The sequence below is a fragment of the Triticum aestivum genome, chromosome 3D (genome assembly GCF_018294505.1).
Source record: "Triticum aestivum cultivar Chinese Spring chromosome 3D, IWGSC CS RefSeq v2.1, whole genome shotgun sequence".
NCBI lineage: Eukaryota > Viridiplantae > Streptophyta > Magnoliopsida > Poales > Poaceae > Triticum > Triticum aestivum.
The window spans coordinates 367,347,729-367,370,802 of NC_057802.1; positions in this window are offsets into that span (position 1 = coordinate 367,347,729).

Consider the following 23,074-nt stretch of genomic DNA (forward strand, 5'->3'; position numbering starts at 1 on the left):
CGGAGCGCCCCGCGGCGCCGCTATCGCTGTTGTCTTCTTCCTCTGCTCCGAGCGCCGCCCCGTTCGATTCGTCACCGTCCGGGCTTCCCCGACCTCTCCGACGACGCCATAGAGTTCACTGTGAGCTCATGTTGCTTCCCCCTCGATCTCCCCCTCCGTTCTCGTCCCCTAGCCCCGTCTTCCGACCGAGCCCGAGAGCTCACCGCCGCCGGCCATGGCACCGCCGTAGCTAGAGCGCATCCACGACGCATTCGAGCCCACCCTCGTGCTCAGCGAGTCCGCAGGACTCCGTAGCAACCCGCAGCACGTCCTCCCATGCACCAAAACGCTGTGTCCGAGCGTGCCCGTACTCCGGCCGCCGCGGAAGTGCTCGCCGCCGTCACCTTCGGCCATCCCAGCTACTGCTGCTACCACCACTAGATGCGCGGGAGCGCCAGCAATCCGTAGGAGCAAACCCCGCCTCAAACCGTGGGCTGTAGCGAGATCCCGACGATCTCCGCCGCGCGAAATGGTCGTCGCCGGCGAAACTCCGGCGACTGATGACGTGGCTCGTCATTAGCCACTAATGACCCAGCTAAACCACCCCTAGAGCCACTGCCATGTGGGCCCCGATGCCTAAACTAATTAGTTTTATTTCTCTATTAGATTAGCACTAACCACAGTGGGCCCGCCTGTCAACGTTGACTTGGGCACGTCAGCTTTGACCGGATCCCACATGTCAGCCTCTGTAGCTGACTCTGTGTCACTGACCAGTAGGTCCCACTGGTCAGGTTTGACCTGGACCAGCCGCTGTTGACTTGCTGACGCAATGCTGACGCATTAATTTAATTACTGGAATTATGTTTATACAGGAAATTCCAGAAAATGCCCAAAACTTCTAAAATTCATAGAAATTAATCCGTAACTCCAAATGAAACAAATTACATATGAAAAATTATCAGAAAAATGCAATCTATCCATCTGTATCACTTTCATGCATGTCAAACTAAGTTATACCTGCTGTATAGGTGAAAACATGATAATGACATTCTAAATGCTAAATGTGGAGTTTGCATATGAACCCTTAGTTCATATGGACTTCATTTAAACTGTTGTTAGATGCATTAATGTAAATCATAACATTCTTGACATGTCACGACCATGCATCATATTGTTGCATTGCATTGATTGTGTTTCCTCTCTGTTACCGGTAATTGTCCCCTCTCGATAGCCGTGATTCCGACGATGAGTTTGATGATACCCATGAAGAACTATAATATCTTTAGAAGTGCCAGGCAAGCATAACCCCCTTGTTCATTCCGATACAATCCCACTCTCTCGCTCCTGCTCTCTTTTATTGCATTAGGACAACAACGATTCAACTGTTACATGCTGCGGTAGCTGAACCCCTTATCCTTTGCATGACCTGTCATTGCCACAGTAAATAGATGGAACCCACTAGCATGAGTAGGAGTTGTTTGAGCTCTGATGTGCCTACTCATTCATGCTTGTTTGTCATGCCTGCTACTGCTTAGAGTTGAGTCGGGTCTGATTCGTCGGGGATGAATTGGAATGGTGATGAACATGTCCTACTGTGTGTGAGCTAAGTGTGTGAACACGATTTGGTAAAGGTAGCGGTGAGAGGCCATGTAGGAGTACATGGTGGGTTGTCTCATTGAAGCCGTCCTCAGGAACTGAGTTCTGTGTTTGTGATCCATGATACAGTTACTACCACGCATTGGGCCCGAAACCAATGGACCCTCTCGGCTTCTTAATCACCCTTGTCCTCTGTCCAGGAGTTGCACGTAGTTTCTGGTGTTTGTAGTAAGCTGGAGGCCGTGGACAGCGCTGACCCGAGGGGTGGGCTGTGATGCGGTAGGCTCGTGGCACGGTGTACCGAGTCGCCTGTTTGGTGTCCCGGGAACCCTGCACACATCGTTTGGGGCCGTATGTGGAAACCTCGGCCGGACTCCCTGCAGATGGAACCTGAATAGGCGATAAACCTGGACTAGAGACTTGAGTGTTTAGGTAGGCTGTGGCCGACACCCACGTTGGGCTTCCGCTTGAAGCTTGCCGAGTACATGTCGTGTAAACGATGGTAAGTGGTGAGAGCGTGTGTGTCGAAGTACACCCCTGCAGGGTTAACATCATCTATTCGAATATCCGTGTCCGCGGTAAAGGACTTCTGGGTTGCCTATAACAGTTCATAGACAAGTGAAAGTGGATACTCTAAAATGCGCAAGATAAGCGTGAGTGCTATGGATGGCGTTCTCGTAGGGAGACGGGAGCGGATCCATAGTGGTGTATTGATATGGTGAATATGTGGACTCGTGTGCGCCACCTCAAAAGAGTTACTTGAAGTCGTAGTTAGGATAGCCACCGAGTCAAAGCTGGCTTGCTGCAGTTAAACTCCACCACCCCCTTTGTTGATACTGATGCATATGTAGATAGTTCTGATGTAAGTCTTGCTGAGTACATTTGTACTCACGTTTGCTTATTTTATGTTTTGCAGAGAGACGTCAGTCTCGCTAGTAGTTCCGTGTGGACTTCGACGTTTAGCTTGATACCTCAGCTACGATCTTGTGCCCTCGGCAGGATCTGGTAGATAGTCAGGCTTCTCAGCCTTTTTCATTTGTAGATGTCTGTACTCAGACATGTTAAGCTTCCGCATGTGCTTTGACTTGTATGCTCTGAATGTTGGGTCATGAGACCTATGTTTGTAATATCTCGCTCCTCGGAGCCTAATGAATAAATACTTGAGTCGTAGAGTTATGTTGTGATGCCATGTTGTATTTACACATATCGAGCATATTGTGTGTATGATTGAAATGCTTGGTATGTGTGGGATCCGACAACCTAGTTGTTTATCCTTGGTAGCCTCTCTTATGGGGAAATGTAGTCTTGTGCTTCCATGAGCCATAGTAGTCCGCTACAGCCCGGTTCACCGGAGTCCTGCTAGCCCAGCACTACTGCTCCGGAACACTTGACTGGCCGGCATGTGATTCACTTCGTTCCTGTGTCTGTCCCTTCGGGGAAATGTCACGCGGTGACATCCGGAGTCCTGCCTAGCCTGCTACAGCCCGGGTTCCCGGAGTCCTGTTAGCCCAGTGCTACAGCCCGGATTCACACGCTGCTGACCGACATGCTCGATGTTGATTCATGTATGCCTGTCCCCGTAAGTTAGTGCCACTTTGGGTTCACGACTAGCCATGTCGGCCCGGGTTCTCTGTCATATGGATGCTAGCGACATTATCATATACGTGAGCCAAAAGGCGCAAACGGTCCCAGGCCATGGTAAGGCGACACCCGTGGGAATACCGTGCGTGAGGCCGCAAAGTGATATGAGGTGTTACAGGCTAGATCGGTGTGACTTAGAATCGGGGTCCTGACAGCGTTGGTATCAGAGCCTGACTGCCTGTAGGATTAGCAAGCCAAACTGGTCGAAGTTGAGTCTAGAAATGCTTTACTTATATGTAGGGGAATTGATTGTGGAAGGGAACGTAGGGCTCTTTTTACTCCTTTATCTTATGCCCTTCTGATCTGAGTCACCCTCTTCTCTTCTACGGGGATTAAGAACTAGGCTTCCTCGTCTTTCTATCAGGATCACGTGTTACTAATCCGTAGACTTATAGGATTGTTGGTTTCAAGCCTCAGTTCAGTCTCTACTACTTCCGTATGTTAACTGTTGATCTCGGAACCTTGATATTGTGCTTCTGAGTGGTTACGCCACCATTTTTGCAGGATGTCTCAAATCTTTTGAGCATCTACAGCCGTTATGCTGTCCGAGTCATCCCAGGCTCCTAAATAGTCTGATGCATTTGCAAATCCTTTCCGTCCGTTCTCGATGTCCCTTTGGGCCAGTTCAACCACACTAATCGGTGAGTTGAGGTACTCTATTGCCTCGACATATATGTTGGAGCTATTATTATGACCCTAGGTGTTTTAGAGAACCACTCAGTAATCTAGCAATGCTTTGTATCCCCAGTGTGATGATTCTGGCCATTATTCTCGAAGGCACCCCGTGATGTTATTAGTTAGTAGGTATTCTATTCCTGGGTTCTTGAACCCGAGATTCACCCTACTTACCTCATGTTGATAGTGTTGCTAGTTCCTTTAGGATATTAGTAACCTTTGCGATAGTCCTCGAGGTTCGTGTTACATCCTTCTTTCAATACCATGAACCATTATGGCAGAAGTTCTTTGAACCAAAAGGTCACCACAAGAGTGCTCTCGATGAGTTCCCCTTTCTATATTGTGACTCTGTCAATCCTACCTTTCCGCATGGGTTATCAGGAAGAAATATGTTGAATTTGTTCGGCATACTAATCCATGCATCCACAACTCAGAAAAACATATGTTCCTTTGAGTTATCCCTCTTTAGTTATTTTCTGGCCCTCGTCTATCAATTGATAGTCAGGAGTAATTGTGCATTTGTGTTATCGATGCCTATTATCCTTGTGGTCCGTCGAGCCATTCTATTCCGGAATGACTAGGAGAAACAAACTCCAGTACCTCGTCCATCTCTGGGATTGGGTCAAAGTAGTTGTATTCCACAGATCAAAATGCCAAACCAGTTTTTGTTCTGTTCTACCTTCGAGTATTACCCCCTTTATGTCGAGAATATCGTAGGAATTGCACCACCTCTTATGCATTCTTGACGCAGTGATACTCCTCGCCATCATCACTCATTTCTTGGTCCAGTGTTGTTGCAACCGGAATGCCGACAAGTGAACTATGATGTGTGAAATCAATACTCCTAGCAACTCCGTTGCTTGGTAGTTAAAGGACAATAATTTCATCCTTAGCGTGTTGGTTACTGAATCACATCCTAAGGTTGATCGTGCTACCTAGTCCTTATTTCCGGTGCACTCTTCGATCAATGAGTTAGGATTATTCAATCCCTTGCTTATTTGATCATATCGTCTTGCTCTGAAAGGCGAGATTGTTCTCGAGCCTAGTAACATATCGGTGGTTCGTGATTTCCTGAATATCTTCTCGGAAGTATCGCCAGGTTGCTCCCTGACCGTTATGTTGAGCTCGTGATCAAGTTGGTTTCCTATAAACCACCCCTTCTCCAAGAATCTGTGTTGGATACCCCTGAGCTAGTTGGTCAAGCTAAACAACAACTTGGAGAGTTGGAAGATAAAAACTTGTCTAACTTAGTTCATTTCCAAAGGGATATCTTGTGTTGTGTGTTGTAGAAAGATGATTTCTCCATCGATTGGTCCTCGTGATCAATTAATGGACCTATCATCTTAACCAAACTTTGATTTGAGTATGGGCTATCATCAATCAAATCAGAACCAACGATGTTCGTAATGTTGTCTTACTCGTGGTTGATTCCTCGAGTATACACCATTACATATTTTGGTCTGACCAATGCTATCACCGTGTTCACTTAATTGTGGAATTCCATCTATATGGAAGCCTATATGGTTTGTTGTTGAGCCCATCGACAACATCCTTATCTCCTCCATGATTTGGTTGAACATCTAAGTTAGCGTTGGAAACTTTTGAAAGCATCTTCCTCGTGTTAGCTCATGAAGTTTATGTTTTGATGGAAGAAGTGACTTCCTCTAGTTCACGTGCATATGATGCAAGTTGCGGCCGTGAACTTGAGAAAGTTTGTTTCGCTTCCTCTGGAATCATCCCAAATCGGTCATGCATACGTGCGAAGTATTCTGTGGTTCGGAGACTTGCAACCTTCGTTCTATATGTGTTCCTAGCACACCAAGCCACTGATTGATTTGTTCAAGGAAAAGGAGTTGTTGTGCAAATCCTAGGTCATGCACAAGACTTCGTTACCCTAGATGATGGTTCCCCACCTGAACTCGGTAGTGTTTTATCATAAGACTACTATGTGGTCATGCTTGTCTGGGACAGCGTGTTCACATGTGTTTAGCAGAACCAGCTCATGTTTTAGAGCTTGCTATCTTAGTTCATTCCTCGAGAATCTCGCAACGCCATCTCGTCGAATTGTGTTGCAAACTTTCTTTTCAGACATGCTGAGTCTGAAGTATCCTATCACCAATCGGATCTGAATCTCAGGCAGATATGATGGTTGGAACATTCCCAACGGTTGCATTTTGTTCCCAGCTTGCACCCCATCGTGCCAGTTTTCCATGGGCTGCCCTTCTCAGCAAGTGCTGTCCAGGTCCATCTTCAAAGGTGGACTTACCATGAGTCCCATTCATTTCCGATGATAAGCAAAAATCATCCATTTCGTTGTCTTCAACAAGGTAGTCCACATCGTCCATTCTAGCCCGAGTGTGTCGTTCTCCCGAACTCCCTCGAACATCGTTTGTGATTGCCTTAGGCTGGCATAAAGAGTTTCAATGATATTTATATCAAAAGTAATTCTTTTTGCCACTTGAGGGAATAATTCTACGAGTCACCTTTCCCAAGGTGCCCCATTATGGAATCATGGCAATTTTCCTCGCTGCTTTGAAACCCTCGTCAAATTGTTTCTTCCGCCCCTCCTGATGCATGTTTTGCCTCTCAGCTCCACAGATGTTTCTATATCTCATTCCGTGAATTGATCTTGTGATCATTAAGATGATCCTAAGTTGCTCGAATCTCAGAAAGATCGATTCTTCTAAAATTCTCTCTCTCTATTCGTTGTTATGTTGGATGTAGTTCTCAAAGCAAGACGTCGAGATCAAGGTGATGCAATGAATCAACATCTTCGAGAAGAGCAATTGGATCATGAAGATTGTGTTAGTTTGTGTCCCCTCTGTCTTCTTACCTCACGTCTTGAATCTCGGGACGAGATTCTTGTTTAGTGGGGGTGAGTTGTCACATCCCTAGCTTCTGACATTGCACTAGGCTAACTTCATGTGTGCATCATGTTTAAACTTTGAAAGAAACTTGAAATGGGGATTGCCTAAACCCTAGCATTAAAGGAATTCACTAGGTTCAACCAAAATATTTCCAGTAAATCCAAATGGCTTTCAATAATGTTCATCATTCTTGGAAAATGCTGGAAAAAGTAACCAGAGGTGATGCACATCTTTCCATGACATATTTGGGCTCTGGATTAAATCATACTCTATTTGCATTTGGGCATTTAAATGCTATTAAATATTTTAAATGCTCAAATAATAATAAACTAAAATGTTTACAGTAGGATATATTCCCAACAGTGATCATGAGTAGTTTAATGATTTTTGGAAGTGTCTAAGTATTTTTAATAAAGCCCTAAAGACTACAGAAATAGAAAACTAAAACAAATAAAAGAGAGAGAGAGAGAGAGAGAAGGACTACCTGGCCACCTACCTGTAGCCGGCCCAGCTCGCTGGCCCAGACCCACCTGGCGCCTCCTGTCATCTTCCTCCTGCCAGTAGGAGCAGCTGCGTGCTCGCACGTGCGCGGCCGAGGAGGCCAGCTCCTCCCTGCCTACCAGCCCCCTCCCCGACGCGTCTGGACGACGCCACGCGCCACCCCGGTCCCTCTCGCCTCTTCCCCGTGTCATCCCCGCCTCTGCCGCTCTCTCTCCCGAAACCGAACGTAGCCATCGCCGCCGACGAGCTCCACCGCGGCCACAGCTATCTCCGAGCCTCTCCGACGCGCCCCCGAGCTCCGCCGTGACGTCCCTGTCCTCTTCGCCGAGCCACATGACGCCGGAGCGCCTCGCAGCGCCGCTATCGCTGTTTTCTTCTTCCTCTGCTCCGAGCGCCACCCTGTTTGATTCGTCACCGTCCGGGCTTCCCCGACCTCTCCGACGACGCCATAGAGTTCACTGTGAGCTCCTGTTGCTTCCCCCTCGATCTCCCCCTCTGTTCTCGTCCCCTAGCCCCGTCTTCCGACCGAGCCCGAGAGCTCACCGCCGCCGGCCATGGCACCGCCGTAGCTAGAGCGCATCCACGACGCATTCGAGCCCACCCCCGTGCTCAGCGAGTCCGCAGGACTCCGTAGCAACCCGCAGCACGTCCTCCCGTGCACCAAAACGCTGTGTCCGAGCGTGCCCGTACTCCGGCCGCCGCGGAAGTGCTCGCCGCCGTCACCTCCGGCCATCCCAGCTGCTGCTGCTACCACCACTAGATGCGCGGGAGCGCCAGCAATCCGTAGGAGCAAACCCCGCCTCAAACCGTGGGCTGTAGCGAGATCCCGACGATCTCCGCCGCGCGAAATGGTCGTCGCCGGCGAAACTCCGGCGACTGATGACGTGGCTCGTCATTAGCCACTAATGACCCAGCTAAACCACCCCTAGAGCCACTGCCATGTGGGCCCCGATGCCTAAACTAATTAGTTTTATTTCTCTATTAGATTAGCACTAACCACAGTGGGCCCGCCTGTCAACGTTGACTTGGGCACGTCAGCTTTGACCGGATCCCACATGTCAGCCTCTGTAGCTGACTCTGTGTCACTGACCAGTAGGTCCCACTGGTCAGGTTTGACCTGGACCAGCCGCTGTTGACTTGCTGACGTCATCCTCACGCAATGCCGACGCATTAATTTAATTACTTGAATTATGTTTATACAGGAAATTCCAAAAAATGCCCAAAACTTCTAAAATTCATAGAAATGAATCCGTAACTCCAAATGAAACAAATTACATATGAAAAATTATCAGAAAAATGCAATCTATCCATCTGTATCACTTTCATGCATGTCAAACTAAGTTATACCTGCTGTATAGGTGAAAACATGATAATGACATTTTAAATGCTAAATGTGGAGTTTGCATATGAACCCTTAGTTCATATGGACTTCATTTAAACTGTTGTTAGATGCATTAATGTAAATCATAACATTCTTGACATGTCACGACCATGCATCATATTGTTGCATTGCATTGATTGTGTTTCCTCTCTGTTGCCGGTAATTGTCCCCTCTCGATAGCCGTGATTCCGACGATGAGTTCGATGACACCGATGAAGAACTATAATATCTTCAGAAGTGCCAGGCAAGCATAACCCCCTTGTTCATTCCGATACAATCCCACTCTCTCGCTCCTGCTCTCTTTTACTGCATTAGGACAACAACGATTCAACTGTTACATGCTGCGGTAGCTGAACCCCTTATCCTCTGCATGACCTGTCATTGCCACAGTAAATAGATGGAACCCACTAGCATGAGTAGGAGTTGTTTGAGCCCTGATGTGCCTACTCATTCATGCTTGTTTGTCATGCCTGCTACTGCTTAGAGTTGAGTCGGGTCTGATTCGTCGGGGATGAATTGGAATGGTGATGAACATGTCCTACTGTGTGTGAGCTAAGTGTGTGAACACGATTTGGTAAAGGTAGCGGTGAGAGGCCATGTAGGAGTACATGGTGGGTTGTCTCATTGAAGCCGTCCTCAGGAACTGAGTTCTGTGTTTGTGATCCATGATACAGTTACTACCACGCATTGGGCCCGAACCCAATGGACCCTCTCGGCTTCTTAATCACCCTTGTCCTCTGTCCAGGAGTTGCACGTAGTTTCTGGTGTTTGTAGTAAGCTGGAGGCCGTGGACAGCGCTGACCAGAGGGGTGGGCTGTGATGCGGTAGGCTCGTGGCACGGTGTACCGAGTCGCCCGTTTGGTGTCCCGGGAACCCTGCACACATCGTTTGGGGCCGTATGTGGAAACCTCGGCCGGACTCCCTGCGGATGGAACCTGAATAGGCGATAAACCTGGACTAGAGACTTGAGTGTTTAGGTAGGCTGTGGCCGACACCCACGTTGGGCTTCCGCTTGAAGGTTGCCGAGTACATGTCGTGTAAACGACGGTAAGTGGTGAGAGCGTGTGTGTCGAAGTACACCCCTGCAGGGTTAACATCATCTATTCGAATATCCGTGTCCGCGGTAAAGGACTTCTGGGTTGCCTATAACAGTTCATAGACAAGTGAAAGTGGATACTCTAAAATGCGCAAGATAAGCGTGAGTGCTATGGATGGCGTTCTCGTAGGGAGACGGGAGCGGATCCATAGTGGTGTATTGATATGGTGAATATGTGGACTCGTGTGCGCCACCTCAAAAGAGTTACTTGCAGTCGTAGTTAGGATAGCCACCGAGTCAAAGCTGGCTTGCTGCAGTTAAACTCCACCACCCCCTTTGTTGATACCGATGCATATGTAGATAGTTCTGATGTAAGTCTTGCTGGGTACATTTGTACTCACGTTTGCTTATTTTATGTTTTGCAGAGAGACGTCAGTCTCGCTAGTAGTTCCGTGTGGACTTCGACATTTAGCTTGATACCTCAGCTACGATCTTGTGCCCTCGGCAGGATCTGGTAGATAGTCAGGCTTCTCAGCCTTTTTCATTTGTATATGTCTATACTCAGACATGTTAAGCTTCCGCATGTGGTTTGACTTGTATGCTCTAAATGTTGGGTCATGAGACCTATGTTTGTAATATCTCGCTCCTCGGAGCCTAATGAATAAATACTTGAGTCGTGGAGTTATGTTGTGATGCCATGTTGTATTATCGAGCATATTGCGTGTATGATTGAAATTCTTGGTATGTGTGGGATCCGACAACCTAGTTGTTTATCCTTGGTAGCCTCTCTTATGGGGAAATGTAGTCTTGTGCTTCCATGAGCCATAGTAGTCCGCTACAGCCCGGTTCACCGGAGTCCTGCTAGCCCAGCACTACTGCTCCGGACACCTGACTGGCCGGCATGTGATTCACTTTGTTCCTGTGTCTGTCCCTTCGGGGAAATGTCACGCGGTGACATCCGGAGTCCTGCCTAGCCTGCTACAGCCCGGGTTCCCGGAGTCCTGTTAGCCCGGTGCTACAGCCCGGATTCACACGCTGCTGACCGACATGCTCGATGTTGATTCATGTATGCCTGTCCCCGTAAGTTAGTGCCACTTTGGGTTCACGACTAGCCATGTTGGCCCGGGTTCTCTGTCATATGGATGCTAGCGACATTATCATATACATGAGCCAAAAGGCGCAAATGGTCCCGGGCCATGGTAAGGCGACACCCCTAGGAATACCGTGCGTGAGGCCGCAAAGTGATATGAGGTGTTACAGGCTAGATCGGTGTGACTTAGAATCGGGGTCCTGACACTTGGGGTGACTTGGGCATCCCCAAGCTTAGGCTCTTGCTACTCCTTATTCCATAGTCCATCGAATCTTTACCCAAAACTTGAAAACTTCACAACACAAAACTTAACAGAAAACTCGTAAGCTCCGTTAGCGAAAGAAAACAAAACACCACTTCAAGGTACTGTAATGAACTCATTCTTTATTTATATTGGTGTTAAACCTACTGTATTCCAACTTCTCTATGGTTTGTAAACTATTTTACTAGCCATAGATTCATCAAAATAAGCAAACAACACACGAAAAACAGAATCTGTCAAAAAGAGAACAGTCTGTAGTAATCTGTAACTAACGCAACCTTCTGGAACTCCAAAAATTCTAAAATAAATTGGTGGACCTGATTAATTTGTCTAGTAATAATATGAAAAAATAATCAACTAAATAGCACTTTCCAGTAAAAAGTTGAAGCTAATCTCGTGAGCGCTAAAGTTTCTGTTTTTTACAGCATGATCATAAAGACTTCACCCAAATCTTCCCAAAGGTTCTACTTGGCACAAACACTAATTAAAACACAAAACCACATCTAAACAGAAGCTAGATGGATTATTTATTCCTAAACAGAACCAAAAAGCAAGAAACTAAAATAAAATTGGGTTGCCTCCCAACAAGCGCTATCGTTTAACGCCCCTAGCTAGGCATAATGATTTCAATGATGCTCTCATAAAAGATAAGAATTGAAACATAAAGAGAGCATCATGAAGAATATGACTAGCACATTTAAGTCTAACCCACTTACTATGTATAGGGATTTTGTGAGCAAAGAACTTATGGGAACAAGAATCAACTTGCATAGGAAGGTAAAACAAGCATAACTTCAAGATTTTAAGCACATAGAGAGGAAACTTGATATTATTGCAATTGCTACAAGCATATATTCCTCCCTCATAATAATTTTCAGTAGCATCATGAATGAATTCAACAATATAACCAGCACCTAAAACATTATTTTCATGATCTACAAGCATATAAATTTTCCTACTCTCCACGTAAGCAAATTTATTCTCATCAATAGTAGTGGGAGCAAACTCAACAAAATAACTATCATGTGATTGAAAATTAAGATCAAGATGACAAGTTTCATGGTTATCATTATTATTTATAGCATACATGTCATCACAATAATCATCATAGATAGGAGGCATGCTTTCATCATAATAAATTTACTCATCAAAACTTGGGGGACTAAACATATCATCTTCATCAAACATATCATCCCCAAGCTTGTGGCTTTGCATATCATTAGCATCATGGGTATTCAAGGAATTCATACTAACAACATTGCAATCATTCTCATCATTCACATATTTAGTGCCAAACATTCTAATGCATTCTTCCTCTAGCAATTGAACACAATTATCAGAATCCTTATTCTCATGAAAGATATTAAAAAGATGAAGCGTATGAGACAAACTCAATTCCATTTTTTTGTAGTTTTGTTTTATAAACTAACTAGTGATAAAACAAGAAACTAAAAGATTCGATTGCAAGATCTAAAGATATACCTTCAAGCACTCACCTCCCCGGCAACGGCGCCACAAACTGCTTGATGTCTACTACGCAACCTTCTTCTTGTAGACGTTGTTGGGCCTCCAAGTGCAGAGGTTTGTAGGACAGTAGCAAATTTCCCTCAAGTGGATGACCTAAGGTTTATCAATCCGTGGGAGGCGGAGGATGAAGATGGTCTCTCTCAAGCAACCCTGCAACCAAATAACAAAGAGTCTCTTGTGTCCCCAACACACCCAATACAATGGTAAATTGTACAGGTGCACTAGTTCGGGAAGAGATGGTGATACAAGTGCAATATGGATGGTAGATATAGGTTATTGTAATATGAAACAGCAAGGTAACTAATAATAAAAGTGAGTGTAAACGGTATTGCAATGCTAGGAAACAAGGCCTAGGGTTCATACTTTCACTAGTGCAAGTTCTCTCAACAATAATAACATAATTGGATCATATAACTATCCCTCAACATGCAACAAAGAGTCACTCCAAGGTCACTAATAGCGGAGAACAAATGAAGAGATTATGGTAGGGTACAAAACCACCTCAAAGTTATTCTTTCCGATCAATCCATTGGGCTATTCCTATAAGTTTCACAAACAGCCCAAGAGTTCGTAGTAAAATAACACCTTAAGACACACATCAACCAAAACCCTAATGTCACCTAGATACTCCAATGTCACCTCAAGTATCCGTGGGTATGATTATACGATATGCATCACACAATCTCAGATTCATCTATTCAACCAACACATAGAACCTCAAAGAGTGCCCCAAAGTTTCTACCGGAGAGTCAAGACGAAAACGTGTGCCAACCCCTATGCATAGGTTCATGGGCGGAACCCGCAAGTTGATCACCAAAACATACATCAAGTGAATCACGTGATATCCCATTGTCACCACAAATACGCACGGCAAGACATACATCAAGTGTTCTCAAATCATTAAAGACTCAATCCGATAAGATTACTTCAAAGGGAAAACTCAATCCATTACAAGAGAGTAGAGGGGGAGAAGCAACATAAGATCCAACTATAATAGCAAAGCTCGCGATACATCAAGATCGTGCCAAATCAAGAACACGAGAGAGAGATCAAACACATAGCTACTGGTACATACCCTTAACCCCGAGGGTGAACTACTCCCTCCTCGTCATGGAGAGCGCCGGGATGATGAAGATGGCCACCGATGACGGTTCCCCCCTCCGGCAGGGTGCCGGAACAGGGTCCCGATTGGTTTTTGGTGGCTACAGAGGCTTGCGGCGGCGGAACTCCCGATCTATTATGTTCCCTGAAGGTTTTAGGGTATATGGGTATATATAGGTGAAAGAAGTACGTCAGGGGAGCCACGAGGGGCCCATGAGGGTGGAGGGCGCGCCCCCTGCCTCGTGCCTTCCTCGTTGCTTCCTTGACGTGGACTCCAAGTCCCCCAGGTTGCTTTCCTTCCAAAAATAACTTCTCCAGAAGGTTTCATTCCGTTTCGACTCCGTTTGATATTCCTTTTCTTCGAAACACTGAAACAAGGGAAAAAACAGGAACTGGCACTGGGCTCTGTGTCAATAGGTTAGTCCCAAAAATAATATAAAAGTGTAAAATAAAGCCCATAAACATCCAAGATGGATAATATAATAGCATGGAACAATCAAAAATTATAGATACGTTGGAGACGTATCACGCACCACCTCCCGGCAGGGGGCTGGGGGCTGACGCCGCACCTGACGTCAGCCCGCCCTCGCAAGGAGCCCAAGCCGATTGGGGCTCGCTGCTTGAAGAGGAACCGAAGATCGAAGCCAACCAGCTGCTGTCCATGAGCAAAGGAGGGGTCTTGGGCACGCCCGCCAGGCTCCACGCCAGACCGTGGGGGAGGGGTGACCAAGCCGCGGGCTCAGCGCGCCACGAAGGCGGAGATGCTCCCCCAACCGATCCTGCTTCAGGGGCGGTGGGCAGACCAGGAACACTCAAGGCCGATGGGGGAGTCGAGGAAGGAGGAGGCCATTTCTCAGGAGGCGCAGCCGCCTCGACGGAAGGAGCCCTGAAGAACTGACGTCAGGAGATGGAAAACAACACACAAGGAGCCACAACGATATGATACTTACACGTCAACGGCGATGTACTTCCTCCGCTTCAGCGGTCCAAAGATGTTGTTGCCACTCGGGGATCCTCTCCTCTTGCGGAGCTCCGCGAAATCAACGCAGAGCCGACCGTATCGCTGGACGTGGCGGCCTGCACGGGGCGAAGAGCTTGGAGTGACAACTTCAGGGGTGCCCGGATGCGGCAAACAGCCAGGCGCCGCCTCACCGCCAACTCCCGAGGCTTCCGGGGCCTTAGCCTCGGGAGCCGCACGCTGCGTCTCCTCAGCGACCGGCGTTTCTGGAGGGGGGTCGCAAGCTCCCGAGGATGACGCCCCAGGATCACCGCGCGGCATGTGCTCCTCAGCACTTGGGCCACCAGCCTCCGTCAGAGCTCGCCCTCCTGCACCCCCACTTGGGGTGAGCTCGGCACCAGCGGCAAGGAAGGGAACCACGATGACGGGGTTCTCGCGGGGCCCCACCAGAACGATCGGCCACAGCCCCCATTCGTCAAAGGAAGGCGTGCTCACTGCAAACTCGTCCTTGTTCTTGCAGCGATACAGCAAGCAATTCTTCCCAGGCATTTCGGCCGGAAAAGGGACACCCGTCAAGACCTTGAGCACAGTCTGCCGCGTCCCGAGAGGGAGCCCAGACTCCTGGAACCTCCTGTGGTCCTGACTGTTGAGAAAGGTCCACATTGGGCGAGAGTGGCGCTGAAGCGGAGCAACCCGGCGTTTGACGAACTCCTTCACCACCATAGGCGCGGTCACGCCGCGGTCCTGCAGCAGCCTCAGCCTGGCCCAGACAAGAGCAAGGCGGGGGCTGGAGAGCTTCTGGTGGCCCCAACCGGGGTTTGGAACAGCAGGCCCCGTCGGTAGACGAAGCAGGGGGCTGAGCACGCCGGCATCAACAAACACCCATCGCGTACGGAACTCGCTCATGGATGAAGGGAGCTCAAAGTCAATCCCCACGCTCGCAGTCGCAGCCACGGCCTGCAAGCTCACACACCCCGAGCATTGCTGAGGGTCGGCCAGGTGCAGTGAGAAGAAGTGACGGAGGAGGGCCACCGAAGGAGCGATACCCACCATGGCTTCGCACACGAAAGCGAAGACAGCAAGAAGAGTCACCGATTGGGGGTCAAGATGCAGCATGTGGATCTGGTAATGCTCTAGCACCGCGTTGAGAAAGGCGGAGAAGGGAGGAATCAGGCCAGCCCAGAGGGCATCTATGAAGATTAGGACCTCGGTGGCTGCCCGAGCCATGCGGGTGCAAGATGCTGGCCAAGCCACCGTCTCTCCCCACTCGTTGAAGCTGGAGGCAAGCATCAGACGCACCTTGTCCATGGCCTCGTCGTTGAGCACCCAGGATCGGCCTAGCGCCGGCTCGACAGCCGGGCGTGTGCCTGATGGAGACATTGGCTTCTTCCCCTTTTCCGCTTGTTTCGGCACCGTGGCAACAAAGCATGGGGAGGGCAGGTCAGATCGGAGAAGGGAAGCAGAGTCTTGGGGAAGCAGGGAGATTGGGGAAGCGAGGCGCAGGTCAGATCTATTGAACCAAAAAATACAAAAATACTTTGCTGCACTTTATTTGATTTGCGATCTATTATTTCAATCTATTACAATTTTCTCCCGTCAACTAGCCATTTCTGGCGCCGTTACTCGAAAGGGATGGACAACCCCTTTAACACGTCGGGTTGCGAGTGGCTGTTATTTGTGTGCAGGGGCTTTTTACGTTTTGTTGCTTGGTTCTCCTACTGGTTCAATATCTTGGTTTCATTACTGAGGGAAATACCTACCATTGCTGTTGTCGGCGTCCTGGGAACGGGGGTCCCCAGACTTGCCTGCCTGCGACCCATGGCGCGGCTAAGCCAGCAGGCCGTACGGCCCACTCTTCATCAACAAGGCATCCAAGACCCTCGCGAGGGGCCAAGCCTCGCGAGGCGGATGACACAAGACCTCCTCAGGAGTGGCCTAGTCAGGCAGGCTCACGAGGAGCGGGGATATCAAGGCAGGGCATACCTCACGAGGCTCTCGTGACGTGAGCCGTGACGATCGGCGCCAGGCGGGCGCCAGCGCGCGCAACGTCCTTGTTTCCTCTTTGGTGCTAAGAAGGCCAGCGCAGGCGAGGAGTACCAAGGCATAAGGCAAAGGTTGCTATGTCGGTGCAACGAGACCAAGACCAGGAGGACGGCAAGACGGAGGTCATCGTGGAGCCCAAGATGGCGTCACCACCAGAGCCTTTCGCAGGCGAAGACCACTTTTGTCAGGATAGCTTGTACTAGCTGTCCCCCTTCAAATTTGCCCGCCGATGTTGGCTCTTTTCCCGCTCAATATTTGGGAAGATGACCATTGCCTATATAAGTAGAGCTAGCCACCACAATAGGGGCATCGAGCAGTTCACCCAGCTCTCACCCGCTAAGACACCAAGCACAAGAACACCTCAACCTCAGGTGGCTTTTCTTCCCTCTGTACCGTTCATCACCAGCCCAAGAGGCAATCCACCACCACCACACTGGAGTAGGGTATTACACCACAACGGTGGCCCGAACCAGTATAAACCTCATGTCTTTCTGGGTTGCGAGTTCGTCGAGTTCGTCCGCGAGATCTTAGTGAGCTGGGGCGTAGATCGGTAGGACGGAAAGACTCCGCCCGCACCCCAGTGTTCGAACCTTAAGGGTTTGCCGGAACCCCACATCCGACAGCTGTGCTACATGATCCTCTCCTCTTGGGGGACACCGACGTTGTCTTAGCAAACATCATCAAGGGAATTTCTGGCGCTGTTGCCGGGGAGGATCTTCAACATAACCAGGTTCCTAATCACAAATCTCATTTCCTCGCAATTTACATTATTTTCCATTTGCCTCTCGTTTTCCTCTCCCCCACTTCACAAAAATTTGCCATTTTATTCGCCTCTCTTTTTCTCGTTCGCCGTTTTCTTGTCAGATCTATTCTCTACTTGCAATCATGAGGGATTTCGGTATGGCACCAACAGATGATGGCCAGACTCCTATGATTGGAAGTACATGCAATCTGGATGCTAAAACTTTTATCTTGGGGCAAGGGAACGTTATGGGAAAAGAACGTAACCAAGATTTTTTCAATTGTGTTGGAAATCTGAGTCTTGATGATGTTCCTATACTTAAAACTACTAGATCTTATGCGGATGCTATTTCAGCACTAGTTCTAAAACTTGAAAGTAAATTTATCCGCACTCATCCTACTTTGCAAAGATTATTTTTGAGCTTCCCGAAATAAAGAATCCTAGAGCCAAAAAGTTGGCCACTCTCGTTCTTATGAACGAGTTTGACTACATAATTCGGGAAGCTAGGGAAATCTTTGACTTTTATGGTATGAATCATGAAAAACCCGTGATAGATGAAATTCTTTACAATAGTTACTATGCACTAAGGCATTTTCTTGGGGATAATAAGATCTTTGATGAGAATCTTAAAAAGGAGGTTCCCGTTCTAGAAATAATCCAACAAGTTTTTAATAATGTTAATCAACACCATTCTTGGATTGTTGCGGGAAATCAAAGGGGTTATGATGAAAACCAACTAAGGAATTCTAAAGTTTCCATGGATAATATGTTTTATGTTGTGTTTACAAAACCTCCTGATAAAAATACCCCCAACAAAATTAAGAAGAAGAAGGATGACAATACTTAGATCCTTGCCTTACGCCTAGCTAAGGGCGTAAAACTATAGCGCTTGTTGGGTGGCAACCCAATGAATAAAATTTTATTTTTGCGTTTTGTTTTCTGTTCTTGAGTGTTTACACAATTATGCTACTGGTATGATTGTGCTTTTTATGTTTTAATTAGTGTTTGTGCCAAGTAAAGCCTATAGGATCTTCTTGGGTGATAGTTGTTTCATCTTGTTGAAAAAGACAGAAACTTTGTGCTCACAAAAACAATTGTTAAAAATCATCAGAACGTGATAAAATGTCAATTCTTTTTGCAGAAGATTAATATACTAATTACCAAGGCAGTCCTATTTTGGTAGAATTTTTGGAGTTACATAAGTATTCGCCAAAGTCAGATTACTACAGACTGTTCTGTTTTCACAGATTCTGTTTTCTTTGTGTTGTGTGCTTATTTTGATGGCTCTATGGTTTTCTTTGATGATTTTTTGCCATAGAAAAGTTGGAATACAGTAGATATAATACAAAAAAATATGAATTGGTTTAATACAACACTTATAGTAGTGGTTTGCTTTCTTATACTAACGGATCTCACGAAAGTTTTCTTGGGTTTTGTGTGATTGAAGTTTTCAAGTTTTGGGTTATCTTACGATGGATGAAGGAAGGGTGTAAGAGCCTAAGCTTGGGGATGCCCCGGCAGCCCAAGCTATTTTTCCGAAAATTAGCAACCAACTAAGCTTGGGGATGCCCCCGAGTGGCATCCCCGCTTTCTTCCAACAACTATCAGTATTTTACTCGAGGCTATATTTTTATTCGTCACATGATATGTGTTTTGCTTGCAGCGTCTTGTATGATATGTGTCTTTGCTTGTTTTATTTTGTGTTTGAAGTCATCGATCCTTGCTGGACACACCTATTTGAGAGAGCCAAAATTATATCATGACTTGTTAGAATTGCTCTCTATGCTTCACTTAAATCTTTTATGAGCTAGGACTTGCTCTAGTGCTTCACTTATATCTTTTTGAGCACGGTGTGCTTAGTATTTTTGAAGAAATGCTCTCTTGCTTCACTTAGATTTATTTGAGAGTTAGTAAAATTTTAAAGAAATTCTCTCTCGCTTCACTTAGATTATTTTGAGAGAAAGAAAATTTGTTATGCTCATGATCTTCACTTATATTTGTTTGAGCTTATGAAAAGCAACACATGAAAATTAGTCCCAAAGTGATAGATATCCAAGAACGATAAAAGAAAAAATGTCATGAAGATCATTGGACAAAATAAACTTGATTATTAGTAATAGTTTTGAGATATGATTGTGTGATATGTGAGTTATGTTGATGAGTAATTGTGCTCTAGTAAGAATATTGGTGTTAAGGTTTGTGATTCCCTATGCATGCACGAAAGTCAATAATCATGCAATGAAAATTATATCCTACTTGTGGTGCATTATTCAGGGTTACTTATTCTTAATGCTTGCTTTACGAAATTATTCGTTTCTTGGTTGGTCGCTTCTCAATCTTTTTGCTAGCCTTCATTTTGCACCAAGTATGATCTCTACTTGTGCAGCCAAAATCCTTTAAACCAGTTTTGCCACATGAGTCCACTATATCTACCTATATGCGGTATTCTTTTGCTGTTCTAAACAAATTTGTATGTGCCATCTCTAATTTTCAAAATAAATTTCTCTTTTGTGTATTTGTTTCGCTCGCGGAACGATAACGGGTGGCTAATATTTTCCATGCTGGATGTGTTATTATCACGATGAGTGTTTATTCACTTGTCATTGCACGAGAGTAAGGCAAAGGTTTTAGGGATTCCCAGTCCCGAAATGCAAAAATGAATTTACTTTATGTTGTCAAATAATAAATTCCTTGGAAAGTGTTGGTATGGAAGGCACCCGTGGATACGGCTAGCTATGGAAAGTGAAAGAATGGTGGAAAAAGGAATAAACTTTATTTTCTGTTTGGGAACCGCCTATGGCATATCTAGCTTCGAAAGTGTTCGTAGCTCTACCTCGTTTTCGTTGGTGGGATGGATAGACCTCCCAAAATGTTTTTATCTCAAATTTTTCGCTTTGAGCTCTGGCACCTCTACAAATCCCTACTTCCCTCTGCGAAGGGCCTTTCTTTTACTTTATGCAATTTTTATTTTGAGTCTCCATCTTCTCTTACAAAAGCACCAACTAGGAGGCAATATGATCGTGCTTAAGTATTGGGTGTGGCTAATATTCGAGTGTGTTCCATGAATGGATCAATGTTTGAGCATGATGGGCTAGGGATAACTTGTTTTAGCATTGATATTTTGAAAGACATGGTTGCTTGTTGATATGCTTGAATATCTAAGTTATTATGTCAAAACTAGACTATTTTATCACTATGATATGAAGAAAAGACTATGATATGACTTGATGAACAGCACTCCGCATCAAAAATTCTGTTTTTATCACTTACCTACTCGAGGACGAGTAGGAGTTAAGCTTGGGGATGCTGATACGTCTTCAACGTATCTATAATTTTTGATTGTTCCATGCTGTTTTATTACCAATCTTGGATGTTTTATAATCATTTCATAGTCATTTTATATCATTTTTTGGGACTAGCCTATTGACATAGTGCCAAGTGCCAGTTGCTGTTTTTCCATGTTTTTTACATCGCAGGAAATCAATATCAAACGGAGTCCAAATGCCACGAAACTCCACGATGATTTTTTATGGGCCAGAAGGAAGCAATGGGCCCTGGTTGCACCTCGGGGGTGCCTCGAGGGGGGCACAACCCACCAGGGCGCGCCATGAGGCCCAGGCGCGCCCTGGTGGGTTGTGCTCACCTCGGTGCCCCCCGGACCGCCTCTTTGCTCTATAAATACCCCCAAAATCCACAAACCCTAGGGGAGTCGACAAAATATTCATCCAGCCACCCCAGAGTCCAGAACCACCAGATCCAATGTAGACACCATCACGGAGGGGTTCACCACTTCCATTGGCGCCTCACCGATGATGCGCGAGTAGTTCTTTGTTGACCTTCGGGTCCGTAGTTAGTAGCTAGATGGCTTTCTCTCTCTCGCTGAATTCTCAATACAATGGTCTCTTGGAGATCCATATGATGTAACTCTTTTGCGGTATGTTTGTTGGGATCTGATGAACTTCGAGTTTATGATCAGTTATATCTTTTTGTATCCATGAAAGTTATTTGAGTTTCTTTGATCTCTTATATGCATGGTCTCTTACAGCCTCGTATTTCTTCTCCGATATTTGGGTTTTGTTTGGCCAACTTGATCTATTTATCTTGCAATGGGAAGAGGTGCCCGGTAGTGGGTTCGATCTTACGGTGCTTGATCCCAGTGACAGAAAGGGAACCGACACGTATGTATCGTTGTTACTAAGGATAAAAAGACGAGATCTATATCTACCGCCATATAGATAAACGGATCTTGTCTACATCATGTCATCGTTCTTATTGCATTACTCCGTTTTTCATGAACTTAATACACTAGATGCATGCTGGATAGCGGTCGATGTGTGTAGTAATAGTAGCAGATGCAGGCAAGAGTCGGTCTACTAACCTTGGATGTGATGCCTATGTAATGATCATTGCCTGGATATTGTCATGATTATTTGAAGTTCTATCAATTGCCCAACAGTAATTTGTTTACCCACCATTTGCTATTTTTCTCGAGAGAAGCCACTAGTGAAACCTACGGCCCCCGGGTCTTCTTCCTCATATATTTGCCTTGCGATCTACTTTTCCTTTGCGTTTTTATTCAGATCTATTAAACCAAAAAAATACAAAAATAATTTGCTACACTTTGTTTGATTTGCAATCTATTATTTCAATCTATTACAATTTTCTCCCGTCAACTAGCCATTTTTGGCGCAGTTACCCAAAAGGGATTGACAACCCTTTAACACATCAAGTTGCGAGTGGCTGTTATTTGTGTGCAGGGGCGGTTTACGTTTTGTTGCTTGGTTCTCCTACTGGTTCGATACCTTGGTTTCATTACTGAGGGAAATACCTACTGTTGCTGTGCTACATTATCCTCTCCTCTTTAGGGAAACACCGACGTAGTCTTAGCAATCATCATCAGAGCCATCACCTACGCTAGACCCACACGCTTCCGAAGAACAAAGTGAAGGCCCTCAACTCATTGAACAAGATCAAGGGCCAGATCGACCCCATGGAGATGGTGATGCACCAAATGATGCCCAAGATCAAGTTCATGACTCCGAGCTCGCTCAAGATCAAGAGCAAGCTCAAGACGGTGCTCAAGATCAAGAGCAAGCTCAAGATCAAGAGCAAACTCAAGATGGTGCTCAAGATAATCAAGAGCAAGCTCAAGATCAAGAGCAAACTCAAGATGGTGCTCAAGATCATTAAATGCACATCGAGGAACTTTTGGAGCGCCGTGCCACCAAGGTGGCTTCCAAGCTAAAGCATCAACAACATGTCATGGAATGTGCTTTGGAAGCTTGAGAAAATGGGTAACTACTCGTAAACAATTGTCAAACTTTTGTGAGCATCACGCGTTTGTTTCGTGTGTTGAACCCCAAAAGGTACATGAGGCGCTTGATGATGAGGATTGTCTTGAAGCTATGCACGATGAACTCAACAACTTTGAGCACAATAAAGTTTGGAAATTAGTGCCAAGGCCAACGGAGGAACATAATGTCATTGGTACCAAATGGATTTTCAAGAACTAGCAAGATGCAAATGGTGTGGTAGTTCGAAACAAGGCGAGATTGGTGGCACAAGGCTACTCCCAAGTCGAGGGTATCGACTATGGTGAAACCTTTGACCCCGTTGCTCGTCTTGAATCTATTTGTATGTTGCTTGCATATGCATCTCATCATGACTTTAAATTG